At 45.2% G+C, this 9,542-nt stretch overlaps 16 non-coding genes across 16 annotated transcripts; all 16 read left to right on the forward strand.

Annotated features, from left to right (window-relative positions):
- The first annotated feature begins 378 nt into the window (after nucleotides 1–378).
- On the forward strand, nucleotides 379–460 carry trnas-gcu (transfer RNA serine (anticodon GCU)). Its single transcript has one exon. It is a non-coding gene; the product is annotated as a tRNA-Ser (tRNA).
- Nucleotides 461–937: 477 nt separating this feature from the next.
- trnas-gcu (transfer RNA serine (anticodon GCU)) lies at nucleotides 938–1,019 on the forward strand. Its single transcript has one exon. It is a non-coding gene; the product is annotated as a tRNA-Ser (tRNA).
- A 475-nt stretch (nucleotides 1,020–1,494) lies between these two features.
- Nucleotides 1,495–1,576, forward strand: trnas-gcu (transfer RNA serine (anticodon GCU)). Its single transcript has one exon. It is a non-coding gene; the product is annotated as a tRNA-Ser (tRNA).
- A 478-nt stretch (nucleotides 1,577–2,054) lies between these two features.
- trnas-gcu (transfer RNA serine (anticodon GCU)) lies at nucleotides 2,055–2,136 on the forward strand. Its single transcript has one exon. It is a non-coding gene; the product is annotated as a tRNA-Ser (tRNA).
- A 477-nt stretch (nucleotides 2,137–2,613) lies between these two features.
- trnas-gcu (transfer RNA serine (anticodon GCU)) lies at nucleotides 2,614–2,695 on the forward strand. The gene has a single exon. It is a non-coding gene; the product is annotated as a tRNA-Ser (tRNA).
- A 480-nt stretch (nucleotides 2,696–3,175) lies between these two features.
- On the forward strand, nucleotides 3,176–3,257 carry trnas-gcu (transfer RNA serine (anticodon GCU)). Its single transcript has one exon. It is a non-coding gene; the product is annotated as a tRNA-Ser (tRNA).
- A 475-nt stretch (nucleotides 3,258–3,732) lies between these two features.
- trnas-gcu (transfer RNA serine (anticodon GCU)) lies at nucleotides 3,733–3,814 on the forward strand. Its single transcript has one exon. It is a non-coding gene; the product is annotated as a tRNA-Ser (tRNA).
- Nucleotides 3,815–4,290: 476 nt separating this feature from the next.
- Nucleotides 4,291–4,372, forward strand: trnas-gcu (transfer RNA serine (anticodon GCU)). The gene has a single exon. It is a non-coding gene; the product is annotated as a tRNA-Ser (tRNA).
- Nucleotides 4,373–4,849: 477 nt separating this feature from the next.
- Nucleotides 4,850–4,931, forward strand: trnas-gcu (transfer RNA serine (anticodon GCU)). The gene has a single exon. It is a non-coding gene; the product is annotated as a tRNA-Ser (tRNA).
- A 480-nt stretch (nucleotides 4,932–5,411) lies between these two features.
- trnas-gcu (transfer RNA serine (anticodon GCU)) lies at nucleotides 5,412–5,493 on the forward strand. The gene has a single exon. It is a non-coding gene; the product is annotated as a tRNA-Ser (tRNA).
- A 479-nt stretch (nucleotides 5,494–5,972) lies between these two features.
- Nucleotides 5,973–6,054, forward strand: trnas-gcu (transfer RNA serine (anticodon GCU)). The gene has a single exon. It is a non-coding gene; the product is annotated as a tRNA-Ser (tRNA).
- Nucleotides 6,055–6,534: 480 nt separating this feature from the next.
- Nucleotides 6,535–6,616, forward strand: trnas-gcu (transfer RNA serine (anticodon GCU)). The gene has a single exon. It is a non-coding gene; the product is annotated as a tRNA-Ser (tRNA).
- A 480-nt stretch (nucleotides 6,617–7,096) lies between these two features.
- On the forward strand, nucleotides 7,097–7,178 carry trnas-gcu (transfer RNA serine (anticodon GCU)). The gene has a single exon. It is a non-coding gene; the product is annotated as a tRNA-Ser (tRNA).
- A 476-nt stretch (nucleotides 7,179–7,654) lies between these two features.
- On the forward strand, nucleotides 7,655–7,736 carry trnas-gcu (transfer RNA serine (anticodon GCU)). The gene has a single exon. It is a non-coding gene; the product is annotated as a tRNA-Ser (tRNA).
- A 479-nt stretch (nucleotides 7,737–8,215) lies between these two features.
- On the forward strand, nucleotides 8,216–8,297 carry trnas-gcu (transfer RNA serine (anticodon GCU)). The gene has a single exon. It is a non-coding gene; the product is annotated as a tRNA-Ser (tRNA).
- A 479-nt stretch (nucleotides 8,298–8,776) lies between these two features.
- On the forward strand, nucleotides 8,777–8,858 carry trnas-gcu (transfer RNA serine (anticodon GCU)). Its single transcript has one exon. It is a non-coding gene; the product is annotated as a tRNA-Ser (tRNA).
- Nucleotides 8,859–9,542: the final 684 nt, after the last annotated feature.

Raw genomic sequence — 9,542 nt, forward strand, 5'->3', positions numbered from 1 at the left:
TGGTATCTGAGTGGTGAACGCGATGAACTACATGTGTAGATTGGAAAACCAACCTCTTCGCAAAGTTTTTTTATTTCTTCTCTTGCCTGGCCCCACATGAATATAGAATCCCTGCACACTCCTAGAGCGACTGATAAGATTCAGGTATTGAAGAATAGCTTTACCACGGGCAACCTCAACGGTGGGATTTGAACCGACACCTCCACACACTTAATCAAGCACTTTAGACCACTCAGCCTGACAACACATTTGTTAAATGTCTCGATGGGATCGACACATGGCCCTGCCGTTGCTATGCCTAACTTTCATTGATTTCAATCATGGGTTTACATACAGCAACTACAGTTTGTGGGGGCAACTGCCACTTCTATACCAAAGGATGAGGTGGCCGAGTGGTTAAGGTGATGGACTGCTAATCCATTGTGCTCTGCATGCATGGGTTCGAATCCCATCCTCATCGAGCAACCCAAAAAATCTGTACTTTCTTAAGGCACTGCAAGATCTTGACTTTCGCAAAGATTGGTAAGATGGCCGACTGCCGTCGCAACAGCACAGAACTTGGTATCTGAGTGGTGAAGGCGATGAACTACATGTGTAGATTGGAAAACCAACCTCTTCGCAAAGTTTTTTGATTTCTTCTCTTGCATGGCCCCACATGAATATAGAATCCCTGCACACTCCTAGAGCGACTGATAAGATTCAGGTATTGAAGAATAGCATTACCACGGGCAACCTCAACGGTGGGATTTGAACCGACACCTCCACACACTTAATCAAGCACTTTAGACCACTCAGCCTGACAACACATTTGTTAAATGTCTCGATGGGATCGACACATGGCCCTGCCGTTGCTATGCCTAACTTTCATTGATTTCAATCATGGGTTTACATGCAGCAACTACAGTTTGTGGGGGCAACTGCCACTCGTATACCATCGGATGAGGTGGCCGAGTGGTTAAGGCGATGGACTGCTAATCCATTGTGCTCTGCATGCATGGGTTCGAATCCCATCCTCATCGAGCAACCCAAAAAATCAGTACTTTTTATGGCACTCTAAGATTTTGACTTTCGCAAAGATTGGTAAGATGGCCGACTGCCACCGCAACAGCACAGAACTTGGTATCTGAGTGGTGAAGGCGATGAACTACATGTGTAGATTGGAAAACCAACCTCTTCGCAAAGTTTTTTTATTTCTTCTCTTGCATAGCCCCACATGAATATAGAATCCCTGCACACTCCTAGAGCGACTGATAAGATTCAGGTATTGAAGAATAGCTTTACCAAGGGCAACCTCAACGGTGGGATTTGAACCGACACCTCCACACACTTAATCAAGCACTTTAGACCACTCAGCCTGACAACACATTTGTTAAATGTCTCGATGGGATCGACACATGGCCCTGCCGTTGCTATGCCTAACTTTCATTGATTTCAATCATGGGTTTACATGCAGCACTACAGTTTGTGGGGGCAACTGCCACTCATATACCAACGGATGAGGTGGCCGAGTGGTTAAGGCGATGGACTGCTAATCCATTGTGCTCTGCATGCATGGGTTCGAATCCCATCCTCATCGAGCAACCCAAAAAATCAGTACTTTTTTATGGCACTGCAAGATTTTGACTTTCGCAAAGATTGGTAAGATGGCCGACTGCCACTGCAACAGCACAGAACTTGGTATCTGAGTGGTGAAGGCGATGAACTACATGTGTAGATTGGAAAACCAACCTCTTCGCAAATGTTTTTTTATTTCTTCTCTTGCATGGCCCCACATGAATATAGAATCCCTGCACACTCCTAGAGCGACTGATAAGATTCAGGTATTGAAGAATAGCTTTACCACGGGCAACCTCAACGGTGGGATTTGAACCGACACCTCCACACACTTAATCAAGCACTTTAGACCACTCAGCCTGACAACACATTTGTTAAATGTCTCGATGGGATCGACACATGGCCCTGCCGTTGCTATGCCTAACTTTCATTGATTTCAATCATGGGTTTACATGCAGCAACTACAGTTTGTGGGGGCAACTGCCACTCGTATACCAATGGATGAGGTGGCCGAGTGGTTAAGGCGATGGACTGCTAATCCATTGTGCTCTGCATGCATGGGTTCGAATCCCATCCTCATCGAGCAACCCAAAAAATCAGTACTTTTTATGGCACTGCAAGTTTTTGACTTTCGCAAAGATTGGTAAGATGGCCGACTGCCACCGCAACAGCACAGAACTTGGTATCTGAGTGGTGAAGGCGATGAACTACATGTGTAGATTGGAAAACCAACCTCTTCGCAAATGTTTTTTTATTTCTTCTCTTGCATGGCCCCACATGAATATAGAATCCCTGCACACTCCTAGAGCGACTGATAAGATTCAGGTATTGAAGAATAGCTTTACCACGGGCAACCTCAACGGTGGGATTTGAACCGACACCTCCACACACTTAATCAAGCACTTTAGACCACTCAGCCTGACAACACATTTGTTAAATGTCTCGATGGGATCGACACATGGCCCTGCCGTTGCTATGCCTAACTTTCATTGATTTCAATCATGGGTTTACATGCAGCAACTACAGTTTGTGGGGGCAACTGCCACTTGTATACCAATGGATGAGGTGGCCGAGTGGTTAAGGCGATGGACTGCTAATCCATTGTGCTCTGCATGCATGGGTTCGAATCCCATCCTCATCGAGCAACCCAAAAAATCAGTACTTTTTTATGGCACTGCAAGATTTTGACTTTCGCAAAGATTGGTAAGATGGCCGACTGCCACCGCAACAGCACAGAACTTGGTATCTGAGTGGTGAAGGCGATGAACTACATGTGTAGATTGGAAAACCAACCTCTTCGCAAATGTTTTTTTATTTCTTCTCTTGCATAGGCCCCACATGAATATTAGAATCCCTGCACACTCCTAGAGCGACTGATAAGATTCAGGTATTGAAGAATAGCATTACCACGGGCAACCTCAATGGTGGGATTTGAACCGACACCTCCACACACTTAATCAAGCACTTTAGACCACTCAGCCTGACAACACATTTGTTAAATGTCTCGATGGGATCGACACATGGCCCTGCCGTTGCTATGCCTAACTTTCATTGATTTCAATCATGGGTTTACATACAGCAACTACAGTTTGTGGGGGCAACTGCCACTCGTATACCAGCGGATGAGGTGGCCGAGTGGTTAAGGCGATGGACTGCTAATCCATTGTGCTCTGCATGCATGGGTTCGAATCCCATCCTCATCGAGCAACCCAAAAAATCAGTTATTTTTATGGCACTCCAAGATTTTGACTTTCGCAAAGATTGGTAAGATGGCCGACTGCCACTGCAACAGCACAGAACTTGGTATCTGAGTGGTGAAGGCGATGAACTACATGTGTAGATTGGAAAACCAACCTCTTCGCAAATGTTTTTTTATTTCTTCTCTTGCATAGCCCCACATGAATATTGGATCCCTGCACACTCCGAGAGCGACTGATAAGTTTCAGGTATTGAAGAATAGCTTTATCACGGGCAACCTCAACGGTGGGATTTGAACCGACACCTCCACACACTTAATCAAGCACTTTAGACCACTCAGCCTGACAACACATTTGTTAAATGTCTCGATGGGATCGACACATGGCCCTGCCGTTGCTATGCCTAACTATCATTGATTTCAATCATGGGTTTACATGCAGCAACTACAGTTTGTGGGGGCAACTGCCACTTATACCAATGGATGAGGTGGCCGAGTGGTTAAGGCGATGGACTGCTAATCCATTGTGCTCTGCATGCATGGGTTCGAATCCCATCCTCATCGAGCAACCCAAAAAATCAGTACTTTTTTATGGCATTGTAAGATTTTGACTTTCGCAAAGATTGGTAAGATGGCCGACTGCCACTGCAACAGCACAGAACTTGGCATCTGAGTGGTGAAGGCGATGAACTACATGTGTAGATTGGAAAACCAACCTCTTCGCAAATTTTTTTTTTTTCTTCTCTTGCATAGCCCCACATGAATATTGAATCCCTGCACACTCCTAGAGCGACTGATAAGATTCAGGTATTGAAGAATAGCTTTACCACGGGCAACCTCAACGGTGGGATTTGAACCGACACCTCCACACACTTAATCAAGCACTTTAGACCACTCAGCCTGACAACACATTTGTTAAATGTCTCGATGGGATCGACACATGGCCCTGCCGTTGCTATGCCTAACTTTCATTGATTTCAATCATGGGTTTACATGCAGCAACTACAGTTTGTGGGGGCAACTGCCACTCTATACCAACGGATGAGGTGGCCGAGTGGTTAAGGCGATGGACTGCTAATCCATTGTGCTCTGCATGCATGGGTTCGAATCCCATCCTCATTGAGTAACCCAAAAAATCAGTACTTTTTATGGCACTGCAAGTTTTTGACTTTCGCAAAGATTGGTAAGATGGCCGACTGCCACCGCAACAGCACAGAACTTGGTATCTGAGTGGTGAAGGCGATGAACTACATGTGTAGATTGGAAAACCAACCTCTTCGCAAATGTTTTTTTATTTCTTCTCTTGCATGGCCCCACATGAATATAGGATCTCTGCACACTCCGAGAGCGACTGATAAGATTCAGGTATTGAAGAATAGCTTTACCACGGGCAACCTCAACGGTGGGATTTGAACCGACACCTCCACACACTTAATCAAGCACTTTAGACCACTCAGCCTGACAACACATTTGTTAAATGTCTCGATGGGATCGACACATGGCCCTGCCGTTGCTATGCCTAACTTTCATTGATTTCAATCATGGGTTTACATGCAGCAACTACAGTTTGTGGGGGCAACTGCCACTGAAATACCATCGGATGAGGTGGCCGAGTGGTTAAGGCGATGGACTGCTAATCCATTGTGCTCTGCATGCATGGGTTCGAATCCCATCCTCATCGAGCAACCCAAAAAATCAGTACTTTTTTATGGCACTGTCAAGATTTTGACTTTCGCAAAGATTGGTAAGATGGCCGACTGCCACTGCAACAGCACAGAACTTGGCATATGAGTGGTGAAGGCGATGAACTACATGTGTAGATTGGAAAGCCAACCTCTTCGCAAATGTTTTTTTATTTCTTCTCTTGCATAGCCCCACATGAATATTAGAATCCCTGCACACTCCGAGAGCGACTGATAAGATTCAGGTATTGAAGAATAGCTTTACCACGGGCAACCTCAACGGTGGGATTTGAACCGACACCTCCACACACTTAATCAAGCACTTTAGACCACTCAGCCTGACAACACATTTGTTAAATGTCTCGATGGGATCGACACATGGCCCTGCCGTTGCTATGCCTAACTATCATTGATTTCAATCATGGGTTTACATGCAGCACTACAGTTTGTGGGGGCAACTGCCACTTAGTATACCAATGGATGAGGTGGCCGAGTGGTTAAGGCGATGGACTGCTAATCCATTGTGCTCTGCATGCATGGGTTCGAATCCCATCCTCATCGAGCAACCCAAAAAATCAGTACTTTTTTATGGCATTGTAAGATTTTGACTTTCGCAAAGATTGGTAAGATGGCCGACTGCCACTGCAACAGCACAGAACTTGGCATCTGAGTGGTGAAGGCGATGAACTACATGTGTAGATTGGAAAACCAACCTCTTCGCAAATGTTTTTTTATTTCTTCTCTTGCATAGCCCCACATGAATATTAGAATCCCTGCACACTCCTAGAGCGACTGATAAGATTCAGGTATTGAAGAATAGCTTTACCACGGGCAACCTCAACGGTGGGATTTGAACCGACACCTCCACACACTTAATCAAGCACTTTAGACCACTCAGCCTGACAACACATTTGTTAAATGTCTCGATGGGATCGACACATGGCCCTGCCGTTGCTATGCCTAACTTTCATTGATTTCAATCATGGGTTTACATGCAGCACTACAGTTTGTGGGGGCAACTGCCACTAGTATACCAATCGGATGAGGTGGCCGAGTGGTTAAGGCGATGGACTGCTAATCCATTGTGCTCTGCATGCATGGGTTCGAATCCCATCCTCATCGAGCAACCCAAAAAATCAGTACTTTTTTATGGCACTGCAAGATTTTGACTTTCGCAAAGATTGGTAAGATGGCCGACTGCCACCTGCAACAGCACAGAACTTGGTATCTGAGTGGTGAAGGCGATGAACTACATGTGTAGATTGGAAAACCAACCTCTTCGCAAATGTTTTTTTATTTCTTCTCTTGCATAGCCCCACATGAATATTAGAATCCCTGCACACTCCTAGAGCGACTGATAAGATTCAGGTATTGAAGAATAGCTTTACCAAGGGCAACCTCAACGGTGGGATTTGAACCGACACCTCCACACACTTAATCAAGCACTTTAGACCACTCAGCCTGACAACACATTTGTTAAATGTCTCGATGGGATCGACACATGGCCCTGCCGTTGCTATGCCTAACTTTCATTGATTTCAATCATGGGTTTACATGCAGCACCTACAGATTTTGGTGGATACTGCCACTTGTATACCAATGGATGAGGTGGCCGAGTGGTTAAGGCGATGGACTGCTAATCTATTATGCTCTGCATGCATGGGTTCGAATCCCATCCTCATCGAGCAACCCAAAAAATCAGTACTTTTTTATGGCACTGCAAGATTTTGACTTTCGCAAAGATTGGTAAGATGGCCGACTGCCACCTGCAACAGCACAGAACTTGGTATCTGAGTGGTGAAGGCGATGAACTACATGTGTAGATTGGAAAACCAACCTCTTCGCAAATGTTTTTTTATTTCTTCTCTTGCATAGCCCCACATGAATATTAGAATCCCTGCACACTCCTAGAGCGACTGATAAGATTCAGGTATTGAAGAATAGCTTTACCACGGGCAACCTCAACGGTGGGATTTGAACCTACACCTCCACACACTTAATCAAGCACTTTAGACCACTCAGCCTGACAACACATTTGTTAAATGTCTCGATGGGATCGACACATGGCCCTGCCGTTGCTATGCCTAACTTTCATTGATTTCAATCATGGGTTTACATGCAGCTACTACAGTTTGTGGGGGCAACTGCCACTCGTATACTGCCGGATGAGGTGGCCGAGTGGTTAAGGCGATGGACTGCTAATCCATTGTGCTCTGCATGCATGGGTTCGAATCCCATCCTCATCGAGCAACCCAAAAAATCAGTACTTTTTTATGGCACTGCAAGATTTTGACTTTCGCAAAGATTGGTAAGATGGCCGACTGCCACCGCAACAGCACAGAACTTGGTATCTGAGTGGTGAAGGCGATGAACTACATGTGTAGATTGGAAAACCAACCTCTTCGCAAATGTTTTTTTATTTCTTCTCTTGCATAGCCCCACATGAATATAGAATCCCTGCACACTCCTAGAGCGACTGATAAGATTCAGGTATTGAAGAATAGCATTACCACGGGCAACCTCAACGGTGGGATTTGAACCGACACCTCCACACACTTAATCAAGCACTTTAGACCACTCAGCCTGACAACACATTTGTTAAATGTCTCGATGGGATCGACACATGGCCCTGCCGTTGCTATGCCTAACTTTCATTGATTTCAATCATGGGTTTACATGCAGCTACTACAGTTTGTGGGGGCAACTGCCACTTGTATACCAGGATGAGGTGGCCGAGTGGTTAAGGCGATGGACTGCTAATCCATTGTGCTCTGCATGCATGGGTTCGAATCCCATCCTCATCGAGCAACCCAAAAAATCAGTACTTTTTTATGGCACTGCAAGATTTTGACTTTCGCAAAGATTGGTAAGATGGCCGACTGCCACCGCAACAGCACAGAACTTGGTATCTGAGTGGTGAAGGCGATGAACTACATGTGTAGATTGGAAAACCAACCTCTTCGCAAATGTTTTTTTATTTCTTCTCTTGCATGGCCCCACATGAATATAGGAATCCCTGCACACTCCTAGAGCGACTGATAAGATTCAGGTATTGAAGAATAGCTTTACCACGGGCAACCTCAACGGTGGGATTTGAACCGACACCTCCACACACTTAATCAAGCACTTTAGACCACTCAGCCTGACAACACATTTGTTAAATGTCTCGATGGGATCGACACATGGCCCTGCCGTTGCTATGCCTAACTTTCATTGATTTCAATCATGGGTTTACATGCAGCTACTACAGTTTGTGGGGGCAACTGCCACTCGTATACCGCAGGATGAGGTGGCCGAGTGGTTAAGGCGATGGACTGCTAATCCATTGTGCTCTGCATGCATGGGTTCGAATCCCATCCTCATCGAGCAACCCAAAAAATCAGTACTTTTTTATGGCACTTCAAGATTTTGACTTTCGCAAAGATTGGTAAGATGGCCGACTGCCACCGCAACAGCACAGAACTTGGTATCTGAGTGGTGAAGGCGATGAACTACATGTGTAGATTGGAAAACCAACCTCTTCGCAAATGTTTTTTTATTTCTTCTCTTGCATGGCCCCACATGAATATTGAATCCCTGCACACTCCGAGAGCGACTGATAAGATTCAGGTATTGAAGAATAGCTTTACCACGGGCAACCTCAACGGTGGGATTTGAACCGACACCTCCACACACTTAATCAAGCACTTTAGACCACTCAGCCTGACAACACATTTGTTAAATGTCTCGATGGGATCGACACATGGCCCTGCCGTTGCTATGCCTAACTTTCATTGATTTCAATCATGGGTTTACATGCAGCAACTACAGTTTTGTGGGGGCAACTGCCACTCGTATACCAACGGATGAGGTGGCCGAGTGGTTAAGGCGATGGACTGCTAATCCATTGTGCTCTGCATGCATGGGTTCGAATCCCATCCTCATCGAGCAACCCAAAAAAATCAGTACTTTTTTATGGCACTGTAAGATTTGACTTTCGCAAAGATTGGTAAGATGGCCGACTGCCACTGCAAACGGAAGATAATTCGAAGACGAAACTCGGTCTGCGTGGGTTTGGCATAATGGGCAGTTGGCCCCGAACAGGATGGAGTCGAGGCCTCGACGCTTTTCGAGTTAAGGCTATTTTTCTGGGATTGAAAGTCAAAGAGGAAAATAGAGTGCTGATTTGACCGCTTCACATCAAACTACATGAGCCTACGGTGTCAGGAGAAAAGGAACCATGCATTTACCAATGTTCATTTCAGAGAAATTGTACAATGACACATTGGTGATATTCAACAACAAGAGGTTTTTTTTCAAAAAAGTTACATATCCAGTTGCAGCGTGTTCAGATGAGTCCGTTAAGGCAGGTTTCGGAGCTCTGCGAGATTTCTGTGATTTTCTGTGATTTTCTGAAACAACACACACTTGTTCAACCCTCTGTAAATAAGTCAGTTCTTAACAGAAACACTTAAAACTCAATATTCTATAAGAGCCTAACGTTCAGATTCCTGTGTCAACCAGAAATGCCTTATAACGGTGTCATAGGGGCTGTTTTGAAGGGTTAAAAAGGTCAGATCTTTCCACAACTTCATATGTGTGACTAGGCAACCCTCATGAACTGTAAATCA

Source organism: Salmo trutta, chromosome 19 (assembly GCF_901001165.1).
Source record: "Salmo trutta chromosome 19, fSalTru1.1, whole genome shotgun sequence".
NCBI lineage: Eukaryota > Metazoa > Chordata > Actinopteri > Salmoniformes > Salmonidae > Salmo > Salmo trutta.